The sequence below is a fragment of the Schistocerca nitens genome, chromosome 12 (genome assembly GCF_023898315.1).
Source record: "Schistocerca nitens isolate TAMUIC-IGC-003100 chromosome 12, iqSchNite1.1, whole genome shotgun sequence".
NCBI classification, from domain to species: domain Eukaryota; kingdom Metazoa; phylum Arthropoda; class Insecta; order Orthoptera; family Acrididae; genus Schistocerca; species Schistocerca nitens.
In genome coordinates, this window is record NC_064625.1 from 99,375,951 (window position 1) to 99,395,526 (window position 19,576).

General features: G+C 44.3%; 1 protein-coding gene across 1 annotated transcript in view; it reads left to right on the forward strand.

Annotated features, from left to right (window-relative positions):
* LOC126215164 (alkylglycerol monooxygenase-like) overlaps positions 1 to 19,576 on the forward strand; it is a 232,049-nt gene that overhangs the window by 51,617 nt on the left and 160,856 nt on the right. The gene's annotated exons all lie outside the window — the stretch shown is intronic.

Genomic DNA, 19,576 nt, shown 5'->3' on the forward strand with positions numbered 1-19,576 from the left:
TGGTGATATTTTTGTAGTGTTCAACCTCTTATCATTTTTTTAAGCAACGAACGGTAGGACTAAGTTTTCTTTTACTTACCTATGTAATTTAACATGTCGTCCGCCTCTGGTAGCTGATTGTTCAGCGCGACGGAATGTCATACCTTCCGGCCTGGGTTCGATTCCCGGCTGGGTCGGATATTTTCCCGGCTTAGGGACTGGGTATTGTGTTGTCCTTATTATTTCATCCCCATCGACACCCAAGTCGCCGAAGTGGCCTCAATTCGAAAGACTTGTACCAGGCGAACGGTCTACACGACGGAAGGCCCTAGCCACACGGCATTTCCATTTAACATATTGATTGTATGTATCTTGAAAATCAGCAAAAAATTTTAATATATGTTCGATTTCTAAGTTTATTATAGGAAATGACAGCAGTACGAAACCGAATATCGCTTACTTCAGAAAGCGGATATTTTCAGCAGCTGTAACAGTGAGGTTAAATTGACTTGCGAAAATAACAAAAAAATGGTTCAAATGGTTCTGAGTACTATGGGACTTAACATCTGAGGTCATCAGTCCCCTAGAACTTAGAACTACTTAAACCTAACTAACCTAAGGACATCACACACATCCATGCCCGAGGCAGGATTCGAACCCGCGACCGTAGCGGTCGCGCGGTTCCAGACTGAAGCGCCTAGAACTGCTCGGCCACACCGGCCGGCGCGAAAATAACAGAAGTAACCGAAAACCCGTTGTTTCAACGATAACCACCACCCCTGTTGTGACGAATAAATCAATAACAGAGAACCCCTCAGAATGCGCATGTTACGAGGGTTAGTCAAATGAAATCCTTAAATATTTTTTTTTAAATATTATTTATTGTGCAGAAGTGGTACAAAGCTGTATCACTTTTCGACATAATCTCCCCCACGCTCAATGCAAATCCTCCAGCGCATACAAAGTGCATAAATTCCTTTAGAAAAAAATTCTCTTGGTAGTCCGCGGAACCACTCACGAACCTTGTGGCGTACCTCTTCATCAGAACGGAACTTCTTTCCTCCCATTGCGTCTTTGAGTGGTCCAAACATATGTAAATCACTTGGGGCAAGGTCTGGTGAGTATGGTGGATGAGGAAGACACTCAAAATGCAGGTCTGTGATTGTTGCAACTGTTGTACGGGCAGTGTGGGGCCTTGCATTGTCATGTTGCAAAAGGACACCTGCGGACAGCAATCCACGTCGCTTTGATTTGATTGCAGGCCGCAGATGATTTTTTAGGGGATCTGTGTATGATGCACTGGTGACAGTGGTCCCTCTAGGCAGGTAATGCTCCAAAATGGCGCCTTTTTCGTCCCAAAATAGTCAGCATAACCTTCCCTGCTGATGGTTCTGTTCGAAACTTCTTTGGTTTTGGTGATGAGGAATGGCGCCATTCCTTGCTCGCTCTCTTCGTTTCCGGTTGGTGGAAGTGAACCTAGGTTTCGTCCCCAGTAACGATTCTTGCAAGGAAGCCATCACCTGCTCGTTCAAAGCGCCGAAGTAGTTCTTCACAAGCATCAACACGTCGTTCTCTCATTTCAGGAGTCAGCTGCCGTGGCACCCACCTTGCAGACACTTTGTGAAACTGGAGCACATCATGCACAATGTGGTGTGCTGACCCACGACTTATCTGTAAACATGCTGCAATGTCATTCAGTGTCACTCGGTGGTTTTCCTCCACTATGGCTTCAACTGCTGCAATGTTCTGTGGAGTCACAACTCGTTGTGCCTGACCTGGACGAGGAGCATCTTCCACTGAAGTCACACCATTTGCGAACTTCCTACTCCATTCGTAGACTTGCTGCTGTGACGGACCTGCATAACCGTACTGTACCTTCACTCGTCGATGAATTTCAATAGATTTCACACCTTCACCACGCAAAAACGGAATAAGAGAACGCTGTTCTTCCCTGATGCAAGTCGCAAGTGGGGCGGCCATTTTTATACTGATACTGCGACGGTATGTGTGGATCTCTTCGTCCTTAAATATTACTGGCCCTGACGTCATTTTCGTGGCTCCAACATCTCTGGTCTAAAGTCACGTGAATGTTGGCAAAACATGGTTGTTTCGTGTTGCGCTTATGGCTGTACTCAGCGTTTTGTCGGGGGAAATGGCATTACGTTTCACGTGTAAGTGTTTCTATGGTAGTGCAGATGCGTTTATTGAAAACTGCTGACGTGACTTTTATATGTTTTTTACACTTGAAATAGAGTATCACGTAAATTAAAGTGTTGAAAGCGATGCCTGTAAAGTCAGACTCATATTACATTTTGCAAAGTATCTGTGATAATTCGATTACAGAAGTAAGTATAACTGTATCTCGTTCCTACTCATAGGTTCCCTAAGGGTGAAAACCGAAGGCAGCTTTGGATACAGGCCCTGAAACGGAAAAACAGTAAGCCATCTGCACATACGCTCCTTTTTGTATATACAAGTGAGATTGTAATAAGGTAAGACCACCTATAGTCGAAACATGAAGAGAATTTTTTTCTACCTTCTAATACTATTTAAAAAATGTAGGCTCCAAAATTATTTTCTGAAACTTCAAGGTCTCACCTTTCATCTAAAATATCATTTATTTTTAAACTGATAGTTTAAACTTTTGTAAAAGTAGTAGGAACTGAACCTTTGAAGTGCACCTAAAATTTATAGTCTAAAATGGACCTGCTCCTAAAGTAGACAATTTTGGCATCTATAGTTGACATAATTCCCATATCCCATTTTCTTTTATAAGTGACTAGAGCTCAAAACGCGGCGAATCCAATGTTTAAAGTTTTGACACGAGCCCACTCTTACGGTTTAAAACAATTTTAACGACATTTTACTTTAATTGATCGTTTATAGTAATTTCGTCCCGCTGCCCACCAGAGCGGCGTTCGATGTATTTGTTAGATTTTATAAATGGTACTGTGAACTAATCCAGGTGAAATGTACACTCCTGGAAATGGAAAAAAGAACACATTGACACCGGTGTGTCAGACCCACCATACTTGCTCCGGACACTGCGAGAGGGCTGTACAAGCAATGATCACACGCACGGCACAGCGGACACACCAGGAACCACGGTGTTGGCCGTCGAGTGGCGCTAGCTGCGCAGCATTTGTGCACCGCCGCCGTCAGTGTCAGCCAGTTTGCCGTGGCATACGGAGCTCCATCGCAGTCTTTAACACTGGTAGCATGCCGCGACAGCGTGGACGTGAACCGTATGTGCAGTTGACGGACTTTGAGCGAGGGCGTATAGTGGGCATGCGGGAGGCCGGGTGGACGTACCGCCCAACTGCTCAACACGTGGGGCGTTAGGTCTCCACAGTACATCGATGTTGTCGCCAGTGGTCGGCGGAAGGTGCACGTGCCCGTCGACCTGGGACCGGACCGCAGCGACGCACGGATGCACGCCAAGACCGTAGGATCCTACGCAGTGCCGTAGGGGACCGCACCGCCACTTCCCAGCAAATTAGGGACACTGTTGCTCCCGGGGTATCGGCGAGGACCATTCGCAACCGTCTCCATGATGCTGGGCTACGGTCCCGCACACCGTTAGGCCGTCTTCCGCTCACGCCCCAACATCGTACAGCCCGCCTCCAGTGGTGTCGCGACAGGCGTGAATGGAGGGACGAATGGAGACGTGTCGTCTTCAGCGATGAGAGTCGCTTCTGCCTTGGTGCCAATGATGGTCGTATGCGTGTTTGGCGCCGTGCAGGTGAGCGCCACAATCAGGACTGCATACGACCGAGGCACACAGGGCCAACACCCGGCATCATGGTGTGGGGAGCGATCTCCTACACTGGCCGTACACCACTGGTGATCGTCGAGGGGACACTGAATAGTGCACGGTACATCCAAACCGTCATCGAACCCATCGTTCTACCATTCCTAGACCGGCAAGGGAACTTGCTGTTCCAACAGGACAATGCACGTCCGCATGTATCCCGTGTTACCCAACGTGCTCTAGAAGGTGTAAGTCAACTACCCTGGCCAGCAAGATCTCCGGATCTGTCCCCCATTGAGCATGTTTGGGACTGGATGAAGCGTCGTCTCACGCGGTCTGCACGTCCAGCACGAACGCTGGTCCAACTGAGGCGCCAGGTGGAAATGGCATGGCAAGCCGTTCCACAGGACTACATCCAGCATCTCTACGATCGTCTCCATGGGAGAATAGCAGCCTGCATTGCTGCGAAAGGTGGATATACACTGTACTAGTGCCGACATTGTGCATGCTCTGTTGCCTGTGTCTAAGTTCCTGTGGTTCTGTCAGTGTGATCATGTGATGTATCTGACCCCAGGAATGTGTCAATAAAGTTTCCCCTTCCTGGGACAATGAATTCACGGTGTTCTTATTTCAATTTCCAGGAGTGTAGTTCTGTCATAATTTTTCGCAAATAAAAAATTAATGTTTGTTCGAAGCGTTTGGCAGTGAACCGAGAAATGGGGGTAAAATACGATACAAACATAGGATGGCAGACCGCTGATTTGAAATCCCGCCACGTTTTGCCAACAGTCACGTGGTTTATGTTGGCCAGTCTACTAGTATCTATGGTCAAAGGTGCACCTGCACTATGCTGCCACCTACAGGCCATTCTGCACGCTGTTTGTAGCACGCTTACCAACTTACAGGATAACGGCGCGAAATTTCAATTTGTTGTTACAAATTTAAGGTTTTCATTTGACTCACCCTCGTATATTCTGGAGCCACTGAACACAGTCCTTCAAGGTATTACATTTTTCTCCGGCAGTGTACGTAGATGTTCGTTTCTTTAAAGAATCGCGGGTTGTAGGGAGGGTTCCACTGTTTGCGCTGCCGTGTACGTGTAGCAAGCGCGTGCGCCCAGGTGCCCGATACGCAGCCGGCGGGTTGGCCGCTCTGCCGACCCCAGCGCCAGTGCGAGTAGGTTCAGCGGCCGCTTACGTAACCAGCCTTGACCGAACGGCCGGCTGGGGCCGCGCCCACGCCGTCTGCATCTGCATCTACAGCTCAGTGTGCGATTTGTGCGTTTACCAGTAGGGGGGATGTTTTAGGGGGTTAGTATAATAAGGGAAGCAGCGGTTGGGAAGGGAGTAAGACAGGGTTGTAGCCTCTCCCCGATGTTATTCAATCTGTATATTGAGCAAGCAGTAAAGGAAACAAAAGAAAAATACGGAGTAGGTATTAAAATCCATGGAGAAGAAATAAAAACTTTGAGGTTCGCCGATGACATTGTAATTCTGTCAGAGACAGCAAAGGACTTGGAAGAGCGGTTGAACGGAATGGATGGTGTCTTGAAAGGAGGGTATAAGATGAACATCAACAAAAGCAAAACGAGGATAATGGAATGTAGTCGAATTAAGTCGGGTGATATTGAGGGTATTAGATTAGGAAATGAGACACTTAAAGTAGTAAAGGAGTTTTGCTATTTTGGGAGGAAAATAACTGATGATGGTCGAAGTAGAGAGGATATAAAATGTAGACTGGCAATGGCAAGGAAAGCGTTTCTGAAGAAGAGAAATTTGTTAACATCGAGTATAGATTTAAGTGTCAGGAAGTCATTTCTGAAAGTATTTGTATGGAGTGTAGCCATGTATGGAAGTGACACTTGGACGGTAAATAGTTTGGACAAGAAGAGAATAGAAGCTTTCGAAATGTGGTGCTACAGAAGAACGCTGAAGATTAGATGGGTAGATCACATAACTAATGAGGAGGTACTGAATAGGATTGGGGAGAAGAGGAGTTTGTGGCACAACTTGACCAAAAGAAGGGATCGGTTGGTAGGACATGTTCTGAGGCATCAAGGGATCACCAATTTAGTATTGGAGGGCAGCGTGGAGGGTAAAAATCGTAGGGGGAGACCAAGAGATGAGTACACTAAGCAGATTCAGAAGGATGTAGGTTGCAGTAGGTACTGGGAGATGAAGAAGCTTGCACATGATAGAGTAGCATGGAGAGCTGCATCAAACCAGTCTCAGGACTGAAGACCACAACAACAACAACAGTATAATTATATATTTTACTAGCTTGGACCGTGGCGTTACCCATGGTTAAACAGTTATTTATAAATAGATGTTAATGCCGAAACTCACTATTCACGCGTATGCACTATCATTAAAGCCATCCCTTGTTATATGTTTAAAAGTACATTATAGGTAAATATTATTTACAAAATCATCTACATACAGGTATACGATGGGAATTCAAAAAGTAAAGGCACATTTGTAAAAAGCTATACTTATTCTGATGATAGAAAACTGAAACATGCGTTATTTTTCTACGTAACCTCCCTGGACTTCAATGCAGTTTTCCCGACGTTTTATAAGGTTTTTTTTTATTTCATCAGAAAATACATTTTTCAGTTGCATCTGTAACCAATATTGCACCGCAGCAATGACGCCTTCATCACTTTCAAATCTTCTTCCCTGTAGTGCTTCCGTTAAGGATCCAAATATGTGAAAATCTCTTGGAGCCAGGTTTGGACTGTATGGTGGATGTTCCAGCACCTCGAATCTCAACTCCTCTATTGCGTCGGCTGTCCGTTTGGCAGATTGTGGGCGAGCGTTATCTTGCTGCAGAATGACACCTCTTCACAGTTTTCCATGACGTTTGGATCTGATTGCAGGTTTTAGTTTCACATCCACCATACAATACAGACCTGGCTCTAAAGCCTCGTTTACGCTGGGGCGACGTCTTGCAACATTGTGGCATGCTACGGAAATGTGGCGTGCGTCGTCTCGTCATTTAGTTCTAAATGTTTTGAAATGCTTAACTACTACGTAACACTTTTTCAAAATTAATAAGCAAACACATTAATAGGATTAATAGTAAACTTTCAGTGTTCGGCTCCACAAATTTAAATTATATGTGAAGTTTTACTCCAGTGCGTAGGAAATAAACATCCCAGGTTGGGATGCATAAAGTAAAACCAGAGGAGGGGATGGTCTGATGCAGAGGGGGGAAATCCCCCCCCCCTCCCTGCAAATCGCACACTGCTACAGCTACAGCTACAGCTACAGCTGAACCTACAGCCTCGTCCCTATCAGTGCAGTGCCCTGCGCCTCGATCAGTTTCAGCCGTCTCCTCCGTCCGATTGTGCGTTGAAAGAAAAAGTAAACAAACGACTTCGAATGCAGTAAAGTCTCCGCGTACTTCTTAGTGCATAACATTCCAGTGTTAATGACGGTAGAGTTGCGCTCTACCAAAATTACGATTCTGTAGTCTCGGTATACTACATAAATGACCCGGCAAATGGTACGATTACATGTAGTATTACCAGCATTGGTAGGGAAAGAAACACAATCGAACGTTTAAGAGAGAGACTGGGAGCCAGCCACTTCACTCCCTTGTTTTGAACATGATTAGAACCGAACGTCATTACGCCATTGTACATTTTATATCCTCATAGAATATAAATTGCGTGTTATAAATAATGAAAATTAGCTGACCACGTAACTTCTGCGCTTTTATGTAATAAAAATAATTACTTTTGATGCAGTTTACACGCAAAAACATACATCATCTATGCAGCCGGCCGTGGTGACCGAGCGGTTCTAGGCGCTTCAGTCTGCAACCGCGCGACCGCTACACTCGCAGGTTCGAGTCCTGCGTCGGGCATGGATGTGTGTGATGTCCTTAGGTTAGTTACGGTTAAGTAGTTCTAAGCTCTAGGGGACTGATGACCTCAGATGTTAAGTCCTATAGTGCTTAGAGCCATTTGAACCATTTGAAAATCATTGTTGTTATGTTTCAGTCAACAGAACATCCGTCGTTGTGGATCAGAGGCAAGAGTTTCCTGTTGTTGATATATGCGAAAGTGTATATTAGTAAATGGTTCTAATGGCTCTGAGCACTATGGGACTTAACATCTGAGGCCATCAGTCCCCTAGAACTTAGAACTACTTAAACATAACTACCCTAAGGACATCACACACATCCATGCCCGAGGCAGGATTCGAACCTGCGACCGTAGCGGTCGCGCGGTTCCAGACTGTAGCGCCTAGAACCGCTCGGCCATCCCGGCTGGCTGTATATTAGCAACAGGAGCATATTCTGTATAAGTTTAGCAAAGAAGTGAAGCGATGTTTGATATCTTTTTGCTGTGCATTTTTGTTTTACATATTTCTGAGGAAATGCCGTTTTCTGGCGCTATATGATAAATCTGCATTGCAATTCATTTTTGCAACAAGATCCCACTGTTTCACGTTACAAAAAATGGTTCAAATGGCTCTGAGCACTATGGGACTTAATAGCTGAGTTCATCAGTCCCCTAGAACTTAGAACTACTTAAACCTAACTGACCTTAGTACGTCACACACATCCATGCCCGAGGCAGGATTCGAACCTGCGACCGTGCCGGTCGCGCGATTCCAGACTGAAGCGCCTAGAACCGCTCGGCCACATCGGCCGGCCTTTCACGTTACAATTTTCGAATAGAATATCAGTTCCGATTCGCAGAGGATCTAGTAAGAAACTGATCGGATAGGAGAAAAAGAAGATCGAAATGAGGTAACGCTCAATAGGTGTACAACACAGCTAGCGTACAGTAACGCGTTAAGACTTTAACTGACCAAGGCTACTAGAGAACTACCGTAGTCTCGGCATGCTTATTGTAATCTGCCGTAGCCTACGGTAGTTTACAACTCTGTGTTAAATCTCGCTATGGCCGGTACACAAGCAATCGAACTAGCGACAGGAAGACAGATTGGGCAGTCTATTATTTTCTTGTCCAGTCTGTCTTGTCTTTTTTTTTCCAGTGGAATGAAACAATCGAACGAAATGAACCAGGCTTATATATTATATATATGAGAGAGAGAGAGAGAGAGAGAGAGAGAGAGAGATAACCCAGATAAACCATCTCGTGTCTTATATTTCTGAAACTGTAGAGTTTTCAAAATTTGTGCATTTCTTTATTTATTTCAGTACCAATGTTTTTAGCATTGAATATGGATTTTTGGTCTTTTTTAAAAGGTTAATAACTAGTGATACATTATGAATTAAGTGTAAATAAATGAACAACTACAAATTTATTGAACGTCATTCTGTGTCTTTCCGCTGCTTTGCACCTTTCATCGATAATTCTGTTTCGGTAAGTCCCGAGGTGACGTGAAGAGAAACCATACGAGATATAAATTTTCATTGCATATGAAATGCAATTTTTGTTCTATAAGGAAATAAAATACACAATGAACTAACGCTGAATGATTTGCGGTTGCTAATTACACTGGTTAACAAATTGAAACTTTTTTCTGCATATGGTTTGTAAATGTGTGAATTTACCTAATTTTTGGGTGCTGAATACCCTGGTAAAATCAGTTTTTCTCTATGACGTCACATTTACTAGATACACAACAGAATAAAAAATGGTAATAGCGAAAATTGACACAATTAAGTCAAACAAAAATACACATTCAGAACGTTTGAAATCAATAGTACGAGGGCGGTTCAGAAAGTAACCTCCGATTGGTCACAGTGCGGGTTGTGGGGGGAGTAGCGACGCCATCTGTGCGTTCACGCACTCAACAGGTCAGTCGGCATCAAGCCGTGGTCGAGTGAACGTCGTACCTGCGCTAGTTTAGTTTTTGTGGCAGTTTGAAATGTGTGCTGCAATAGAAAACCCCGCCAAATGTGAAGTGCGTGCTGTCATAAGGTTTTTTACAGCCAAAGGATATTCTGCAGCAGCTATTCATCGTGAGCTTTGTGCCGTGTACGGACCAAGAGTTATGAGTGAAGGAGTTGTCCGTGAATGGGTACGTTTATTTAAAAGTGGACGAGAAAACGTTCATGATGAAGAGAGGAGTGGTAGACCATCATTGGTGACTGACGAACTCGTTCAGACAGTTGATGCAAAAGTTCGTGAAAATCGACGTTTCTCAATGTCGGAGTTGTCTACTGGTTTTCCACAGATTTCTAAGACTCTCTTGTACGAGATAGTGACAGCAAGATTGGGTTACCGTAAGTTCTGTGCACGATGGGTGCCCAAAATTCTTACCGACCACCACAAAACTCAAAGAATGGCCTCTGCATTAGACTTTCTGTCACGTTATGAGGACGAAGGAGAACCATTGTTAAACAGAATCGTGACCGGTGACGAAACCTGGATTAAGTACGTGAACCCTGAGACAAAAGAACAATCAAAGATGTGGGCACATTCAAATTCGCCTACCAAACCAAGAAAAGCCTCGCAAGATTTTTCTGCCAGAAAACTGATGGCAACGGTGTTTTGGGATGCCAAAGGGGTGTTGTTGGTTGAATTCATGGAACGTGGTACGACCATAAATCAAGACGTGTACTGTGAAACAATAAAAAAGTTACGACGGGCTATACAGAACAAACGCCGTGGTATGCTGACTTCCGGTATCGTTTTTTTGCACGATAACGCCCGTCCTCACTCTGCTCGCAGAACAACGGCCCTTCTTGAGTCCTTCAAGTGGGACGTTATCAACCATCCAACTTACAGCCCAGACCTGGCGCCAAGTGATTATCATCTCTTCATGCATTTGAAGAAATGGCTCGGGTCACAGCGGTTTGATGACGACGAAGAGCTCAAAGATGCGGTCACAGGCTGGCTCCAGGCACAAGCGGGTGATTTTTATGCAGAAGGAATTTCAAAGCTTGCGAAGAGATACGATAAGTGCCTCAATCGCTATGGAGACTATGTAGAAAAATAGTGCAAGGATGTAGTTGTAAGATGTATATATTAAAATATTTTTATTTAACTTGGTGTATTTTTTTAAATCAACCGGAGGTTACTTTCTGAACGGCCCTCGTATTTTGTATGTATGTATGGGCATGATGCCAATAAAAGGTCCAAATTAGTTCAGAAGATATTTTCACCTTTAACTGTCTTTAGCTAACGGCGTAGCCGCGGTGGTGACACCGGATCCCGTCAGATCACCGAAGTTAAGCGCTATCAGGCTGTCAGCACTTGGATGGCTAACCATGCAGTCTGCCGAGCGCTGTTGGCAATCGGGGTGCACTCAGCCCTTGTGAGGCAAACAGAGGAGCTACTTGACTGAGAAGTAGCGGCTTGGGTCTCGGAAAGTGGCATACAGCCGGGAGAGCGGTGTGCTGACCACATGGCCCTTTGCGTATAGCACCCAGTCAAGCCTGTGGGCTGAGGATGACACGGCGGCCGGTCGGTACCGTTGGGCCTTCATGGCCTGCACGGGAGGAATGCGGCGACGGAGCTGTTCCTTTGTTTGCCATTTCATCACTCTCTCTAACAAGACTCCAGCAGTAGTCACTCATCATCGAAGGGTTCCAATGGCCTTGGTAACGGTGTTCCATGGTAAGAATGTCTTGGTGAAAGCGTTCACCATGCTCATCGGTTACGGTTCCCAAATTTTCCGGGAAGAAATAAGGGTGAGAATGTAAAAAGTGAATTCTAAGCGACGTTCTACTCCCCATGTTCTTATAGTTGGCCAACAGACCATTCACGATGATAACATAGTTTTTGTCTTGCGTTACCCAAAAAGTCCTTCACACTTGCTTTAAAAGAAGACCATGCAGCTAATTGGATTTCTGTGAGTTTGGTATCAAACGTTGGATCTTTCAGCAATTTTCGTATTTGTGGTGCAACTAATATACCTGCTTTCAGCTTTGCCTCGCATAATTTGGGAAACTTTTAAGTGATTGAAGGCCTCACCATCTTTATCCAGAGCTTTTGCAAAGTTCTTGATAAGGCGCAACTTGATATGAAGAGGAGGCAGAATGATTTTATCGGGCTCAACCAACGGGGTATTGTTCACATTTACGTTTTCAGGAACATCTCACTTCCTTATAGGCCATTCCTTGACTGTATAGTGGTTCCTGGTGTCACGGATGTCCCAAAGGCACAAAAAGCAGCAGTATTTCGTGAAGCCAGCCTGTAAACCTGTAAGGAGTGCAACAACTTTTAAATCACAGCAAAGCTGCCATTCATGATGCTTATATTTGATTGCCTCTAGCAGCAAATCCATGGTTTCATAAGTTTCTTTCAGGTCCCGAGTTCGAGTCTAGGTCCGGCACACAGTTTTAATCTGCCAGGAAGTTTTAAAATAAGCGCACACTCCGCTCCAGAGTGAAAATTTCATTCTGGAGTGTCTTTCATGTCTACTGCGTAAGCCAAAGGTACCTATGGAAATGCATTGCCATTATACATTAGTACTACTTTCAAATCTGGTTTTACTGGAGTCAATAAATAGTCACCACTCGTGTGGATTATGTTGTAAACCTAGTTGCATCATCAGACCATTGACATCTCTACATACACACATTGAATTCTGCACATTGAAATACTGACCGAAGGAAGCACCTGTTGATATGAAACAGGAAATTTTTGTCCCTGGAGCCAGAAGGTTCCGTTGTTGCAGTCTCGACCCCAAGAGTTCAGCTTGCTGTTTCGAAAGTTTTAGATCGCGAATCAAATCGTCAAATTCCTATTGATTAAAGAGCTGAGGCGAAGTGTCATGATACTGAGGGCAGTACTCTTCTATATGTCCAATACTTTCTGATTCACTTGACATGATGTCTGGTTTCGTGGCTTCCAAATTACAGGATCCCGAAATATTTCTAAGCCAGAAGCAACAGTATGAATAATGGTCATTACGCTCACACCACACCATCGGAACAGCTAATGGCATGGCTTGGCGTTTTCCTTTCAACCACTCGGTTAAAGCTGTACAGGTAATATAGGCAATATGAGGTGCAAAATTTTTATGTTGATCACCAATAGGACAATCAAAATACGATTTATATGCCTTCTTAACCAAATCAGTGTTTGGTTTTCTTTGCGCTTTTGGAGTTAATTTCCCACCCACATAACAAAAGTAATCGGGGTGGTTTAGACAGCAACGAGATTTAATAGTTTCATTTTCTTAGTGTAAGTTTTAAACACACAAAGTTTGCACTGTCTTTCGCAGGAAACACTCACTGAGGATCTCTTTCACATCACTGGGTTACCACGCCAACCATTTACTGGCGATTTGTAGATCTTCTAGCTCTCCTCTGCAAATCAAAAACCAACAATGAAACATCAAAACGGAAGAATAGCAAAAAGCTAAGTACTGAATACGAAAAATAAGAAACGTTTAAAAACTTAAAAATGGTACGTGCTAGAACATTTTGAAAGGTATATTCGGATTATACACACCAAAATACAGACTAGTTGATGTATCACATACCAGATGCAAAATGGCTGTTGACTAGTGTTATGTGCAAAACAAATAAACGAACAAAAAAAGGAACAGAACTCGTCGGTTCCCAGTTCCTCTCTTACAGATTTAATTATCTTTATTTCATACCAGTACTACTGGTAACCCTAACATTTACTAAATCATTTATGTAGTGTAGCGAACCGTAGTTATGGCAGAGCGAAAGTCTACTCCGTAGACATTCAGACATCTCGCTGAACGTCTCAACAGAAGATGAAGGCATCAGAAGGGCGGACGTTGGACACGCGCGCTACTAATCTCCACTAATTGGATTCAGAATACTTTTGAGCCGATAGTGTGTCTCGCGGATGGATCGTGAGAATGCGATGAGAAAGATCAACTTACGGACAGAGGCATATAGACAGTAATTGATCCTCTTTCTGTACGCGAATGGAATAGGAAACAAAATCGATGCAATTGCCACAATGTACCGTCCGCCCTGCTTTGTGTGTGTGTGTGTGTGTGTGTGTGTATTTATTCCTAAAGGACCAAACTGCTGGAGTCATCGGTCTCTAGACTTGCACACTTCTTACACTAACTCACGCAAAGACCAGCACATACAGCCATGCCGGAGGGAGGACTCGAACCTCCGGCGGGAGGGGCCGTGCAATCCGTGACATGGCGCCTAAAACCGCGCGGCCACTCCATGGGCTATGCTTTGTTTAAAGGCTTGCGCAGTATATACTTACACTACTGGCCATTAAAATTGCTACACCACGAAGTTGACGTGCTACAGACACGAAATTTTACAGACAGGAAGAAGATGCAAATGATTAGCTTCTCAGAGCATTCACACAAGGTTGGCGCCGGTGGCTGACATGAGTAAAGTTTCCAATCGATTCTTCTTACACAAACAGCAGTTGACCGGCGTTTCCTGGTGAAACGTCGTGATACCTCGTGTAAGGAGGAGAAATGCGTACCATCACGTTTCCGACTTTAATAAAGGTCGGATTGTAGCCTATCGCGATTGCGGTTTATCGTATCGCGACATTGCTGCTCGCGTTGGTCGAGATCCAATGACTGTTAGCAGAATAAGGAATCGGTGGGTTCAGGAGGGTAATACCGAACGCCGTGCTGGATCCCAAGGGCCTCGTATCACTAGCAGTCGAGATGACAGGCATCTTATCCGCATGGCTGTAACGGATCGTGCAGCCACGTCTCGATCCCTGAGTCAACAGATGGGAACGTTTGCAAGACAACCACGATCTGCTTCGACGACGTTTGCAGCAGCATGGACTATCAGCTCGGAGACCATGGCTGCGGTTACCCTTGACGCTGCATCACAGACAGGAGCGCCTGCGAAGGTGTACTCAACGACGAACCTGGGTGCACGAATGGCATAACGTCATTTTTTCGGATGAATCCAGGTTCTGTTTACAGCATCATGATGGTCGCATCTGTGTTTGGTGACATCGCGGTGAACGCACATTGGAAGCGTGTATTCGTCATCGCCATACTGGCGTATCACCCGGCGTGATGGTATGGGGTGCCACTGGTTACACGTCTCGGTCACCTCTTGTTCGCATTGACGGCACTTTGAACAGTGTACGTTACATTTCACATGTGTTACGAACCGTGGCTCGACCCTTCATTCGATCGCTGCGAAACCCTTCATTTCAGCAGGATAATGCACGACCGCATGTTGTAGATCCTGTACGGGCCTTTCAGGATACAGAAAATGTTCGACTGCTGCCCTGGCCAGTACATTCTCCAGATCTCTCACCAATTGAAAACGTCTGGTCAGTGGTGACCGAGCAATTGGCTCGTCACAATACGCCAGTCAGTACTCTTGATGAACTGTGGTATCGTGTTGTAGCTGCATGGGAAGCTGTACCTGTACACGCCATCCAAGCTCTGTTTGACTCAATGCCCAGGCGGATAATGGCCGTTATTACGGCCAGGGGTGGTACTGATTTCTCAGGATCTTGCAACCAAATTGCGTGAAAATGTAATCACATGTCAGTTCTAGTATAATATATTTGTCCAATGAATACCCGTTTATCATCTGCATTTCTTCTTGGTGTAGCAATTTTAATGGCCAGTTGTGTAGATGTAAAAATGTGAACAGTTGTGTAGCGTCTCTAAGAGCGAACATTTTCAGCCATTGCCGTAGGTCGCTTTGGGTTTCACGCACAAGGACTTTGGAATACATTATCTGTCTGTCGACAGCTATCGCTGAATAATTTAGACGTGTGGAAAACCGGTCCTCTTAAAACCTGGCACCTCGCCGTGTAGTAGGCCGCGCGTGAAGAAATAACTGCCTCTGAATTCAGCAGTCTCGGTCGTGTTAGGTACTTTAGAATTAATGTCAGCTGAAGAACCATAGTTCCGACGTAAGTCAGTAGTCTTTTGATTTTAAGACGTCGACCACGCTCATGTGTAGTTTTATTTTAAATATCGCGCTAACGTATTTCAATGTGTTCTACGCTGCCAAAACGCGTACAAGGTTCTCATTTACATATGGACTTCACGCCTGAGGCAGTTGTGCCCGTATCTCACATGGTCGTAACAAACTGTTATGCCGAACGTCATCAGATGCTGCTTCCTCCACTAAGATGCTAAGTTCTAGGGTACTGATGACCTCAGATGTTAAGTCCCATAGTACTCGGAGCCATTTGAACTAGGAAATAGGTAGCTGAAATGGTTTGTGCATGATCTTTATCATTTTGTTTAACATTTAACTTAATGTACCCTGCTCTGGAACCTCAATTCTGGGCACAAATTGTAAATTACATAAAAAAAGAGACCGAGCAGCTGGGTGTGTCTATAGAGGCCACATGGTAATGGCTGGTTAACGGTAGCCATTGTACGAGGTGGCACAGGAGTTCCAAATGTGTCTGGATTGGAAAGTTTTGTGGACAGAGATATAGCATACAAAACATACCATGTTACGGAAAATGCAAATAAAGACTTCGGCAAATCATCATATATGTCTCCCTCACCCTTTGTCCTGTATACACGTAATAGACGTAAGCTTAATGTAAATGAAATTATAGGAGCCCCACACGCATATTCAATACATCTATGCGCAGTATGTCAGTATACACATCTTTTCCTCCTCTCGCCTGATGAATGAAAAGCATGAATGAGAATGTAGAAGGTAAATTTCTGTATTTACTTGGTGCGACAATAAAGTAATTAGATTGGTGTGGAAAAAAAAGTTGCTTACCGTTTTAGTCAAGTTTAGTGTTGTCTCCTTCAAAGTAGTTCCCTTCTGATTGCACACACTTTTTCCAGCACTTCTGCCATTCATGGTAACATTTCTGGAACTCATCTTCTGTAATATCCACAAAGACCCTAGTCACAGCTTTTTGGACATCTTGTGGTGTTTGACAATGGTGTCCCTTGACCGCCGTTTTGACTCTTGGAAATAGAAAAAAAATCGCACGGAGTGATATCTGGTGAATAAGGTGGCTGTGGTAGTACTGAAATTTGTGTTGAGGTTAAAAATTGCTGTACTGACAAAGCAGTATGGGATGTCGCATTATCGTGATGCAGAATCCAATTATCAGCAGTGTTGGCATGGACATGAAGAACAGTTTTAGGAAGTCTTTCTAAAATTTCTTTGTAGTAATATTGGTTCACTGTTTGTCCAGGAGGAACCCACTCTTTATGAACAATTCCCTTGGAGTCAAAGAACTACACAAGCATGCATGGTCGTCCACTATGGTCTTCAACATCCGTTCTGCCTTCATTTAACATTTTATGCCTACGAAAAACTTGATCTATTGACATAACCTCCTCTTCAAAAGCCTTCTGAAGCTTACAGTGGTCGTCGCGTTTTCACCCAATTTAACGCAAAAAGAAATGGCATACCGTTGCGCAATATTATGAGGTTCCATTTCGGTGACGAGAGACACAAACACGTGTTAACTTATTACAGCACAACTTACGACTGAGCAGTTGCATCGATGTGCTGCTTGGACTAGAAGCAGCTTATGGACAGAGGTCAAAGATATTGTGCCTAAGCAAGCCTGCAGGGTTGCCACATCTTGCAAAGAAAATCAGACTCATTACTTTATTGTCGCACCTCGTATATCTTTGGGAGTAAAAGTAGTCTGCTACTGTGTCAGGATAGCCAACTCTATAAAGAACATACGAGGTAGCAAAGAGATTTCTGTTCTCCTTGGACGAAGCTCTTGTACAGGCTGGCACCACGCAATAGGGAGCTCTCTGGACACTTCTGGAGGAACGGAACGGGTGGATTCCAAAAGGGCTCGCTCGTCAGTATTCTGGGAGAGGCGAGATGGGCAACACTGATGAAGAGTGTGTGTGTGTGTGTGTGTGTGTGTGTGTGTGTGGGCGCGCGCCTATTCGTTGTTCATTCATTATCTTATTTTTGTAGATTTTAACTCCAGTCAAAATTAACGTCTCGCTCTCATCACTCATCACTCATTGCTCTTTGAGCGGGATTCGGAATTTTTCTGGTTAATTTCGGAACATTATAACCAGCTGCACTTGGCCACACATCCAAGCCATTGTTCTCGGTATCTCTGTTCAAACATGTGGACTCGTGATGTCTCTTCTCAGTTCAGTCCGATTTAGTTCGTTTGTGATCTCACGAGTATAGTACAAAGTCATTGAATAATTAGAGAGCCGGCCGGAGTGGCAAAGCGGTTCTAGGCGCTTCAGTCTGGATGTGTGTGCTGTCTTTATGTTAGTTAGGTTTAAGTAGTTCTAAATTCTAGGAGACTGATGACCTCAGAAGTTAAGTCCCATATTGCTCAGAGCCATTTTTTTGACTAATTAGAGAGACAAATTGGTCTGGGGAAAAAACTGTTAGTAGGATAAGTTTGGCACTTTTATGGCTTTAAGTTGGCATCACTGGGATGAGCCCTGATCAACTGATGTTTCCACATTGTTTTGTTTGTAATCTCAAAAATGCATTTCAAGACGGCGAGTCCGCTTGAAACGTCCACATTAGTTGAACAACGTTCCGTTACTCGTTTTCTATTTGCTGAAGGCAAGAAACCAGTGAATATGTACTGCAACATGTTTCAAGTTTACGGTGAAGGTTATATGAACCGTTCATATTTCTACAAGTGGGTAGAGCAATTCAGAAATGGTCGCTAGTCAGTGACTGACGAACACCGTTCTGGCCGACCAGTTGCGGTTTCAACTCCCTCACTTGAAAGTCGAATTGATGACATTATTCGTGGCGACCGCCGTGTGACTGTGAAAATGACATTTGATAAGGTTCAAGATAGTACCTGTACAGTTCGTAACAGTGTCCGTGTAAGTAGGCTGTTTCTGTTTTCTTATTGGTAACGCCACGTAGCGCTATGTATGACAATCACTGGCTGTGCTGTGTGCAGTCTGTGGCTAGTTTGCATTGTTGTCTGCCATTGTAGTGTTGGGCAGCGGCAGCTGGATGTGAACAGCGCGTAGCGTTGCGCAGTTGGAGGTGAGCCGCCAGCAGTGGTGGATGTGGGGAGAGAGATGGCGGAGTTTTGTAATTTGTCATGAACTGCTATATATATTATGACTATTAAGGTAAATACATTGTTTGTTCTCTATTAAAATCTTTCATTTGCTAACTATGCCTATCAGTAGTTAGTGCCTTCAGTAGTTTGAATCTTTTATTTAGCTGGCAGTAGTGGCGCTCGCTGTATTGCAGTAACTTGATTAGCGAAGATTTTTGTGAGGTAAGTGATTTGTGAAAGGTATAGTTTAATGTTAGTCAGGGCCTTTCGTTTGTAGGGATTTTTGAAAGTCAGATTGCGTTGCGCTAAAAATATTGTGTGTCAGGTTAAGCACAGTCCTGTATAACTTTTCTAAAGGGGACGTTTCATATCCGTAACAAGCTCAAGTACCGCAGAACTTGTGCTAGATGGGTTCCAAAGGAGTTGACGTGGCTACACAAGGAAACAAAGTTGAGAGTGTACACAGAGCTAAAGGAACATTATGAAAGAGAAGGTGAGCAACAAAATTTTAACTTGTGATAAAACTTGCGTTCACTATTTTGTGCCAGAATCAAAAAGACAAAGCATGGAAAGGAAGCACACCAAGTCACCTGTCAAGAAAAAATTAAAAACCGGAGCATCAGCACTCTTCCAAATTTTGGACGAAGTAGAGATTACGTACAGAGCGTAAGAGATTGTCTACAACTAGTAGAGGAATTACATTCCTGTTCTAAGACTCGAAGGAGATGAAAGGTAAGCCGTAGTTCAGGAGAGAGTGCGATAGGTATATAGCGTATACCCGAAGTTGCAAAGTCTGTACTTTGAGCAAGCTGTAAAGAAAACCAATGAGAAATATCGACAGATGCTTAAAGCATTGCCGATGACCTGCAATGGAGTCAGTTCAGCTCCTCTTACCTCCCCCCCCCCTCCACCCCCTCCATTTCCTCCTCCTCCTCAATCGGAGGCAGTTCTTATCCCAACAGTATTTCTCCCCAGAT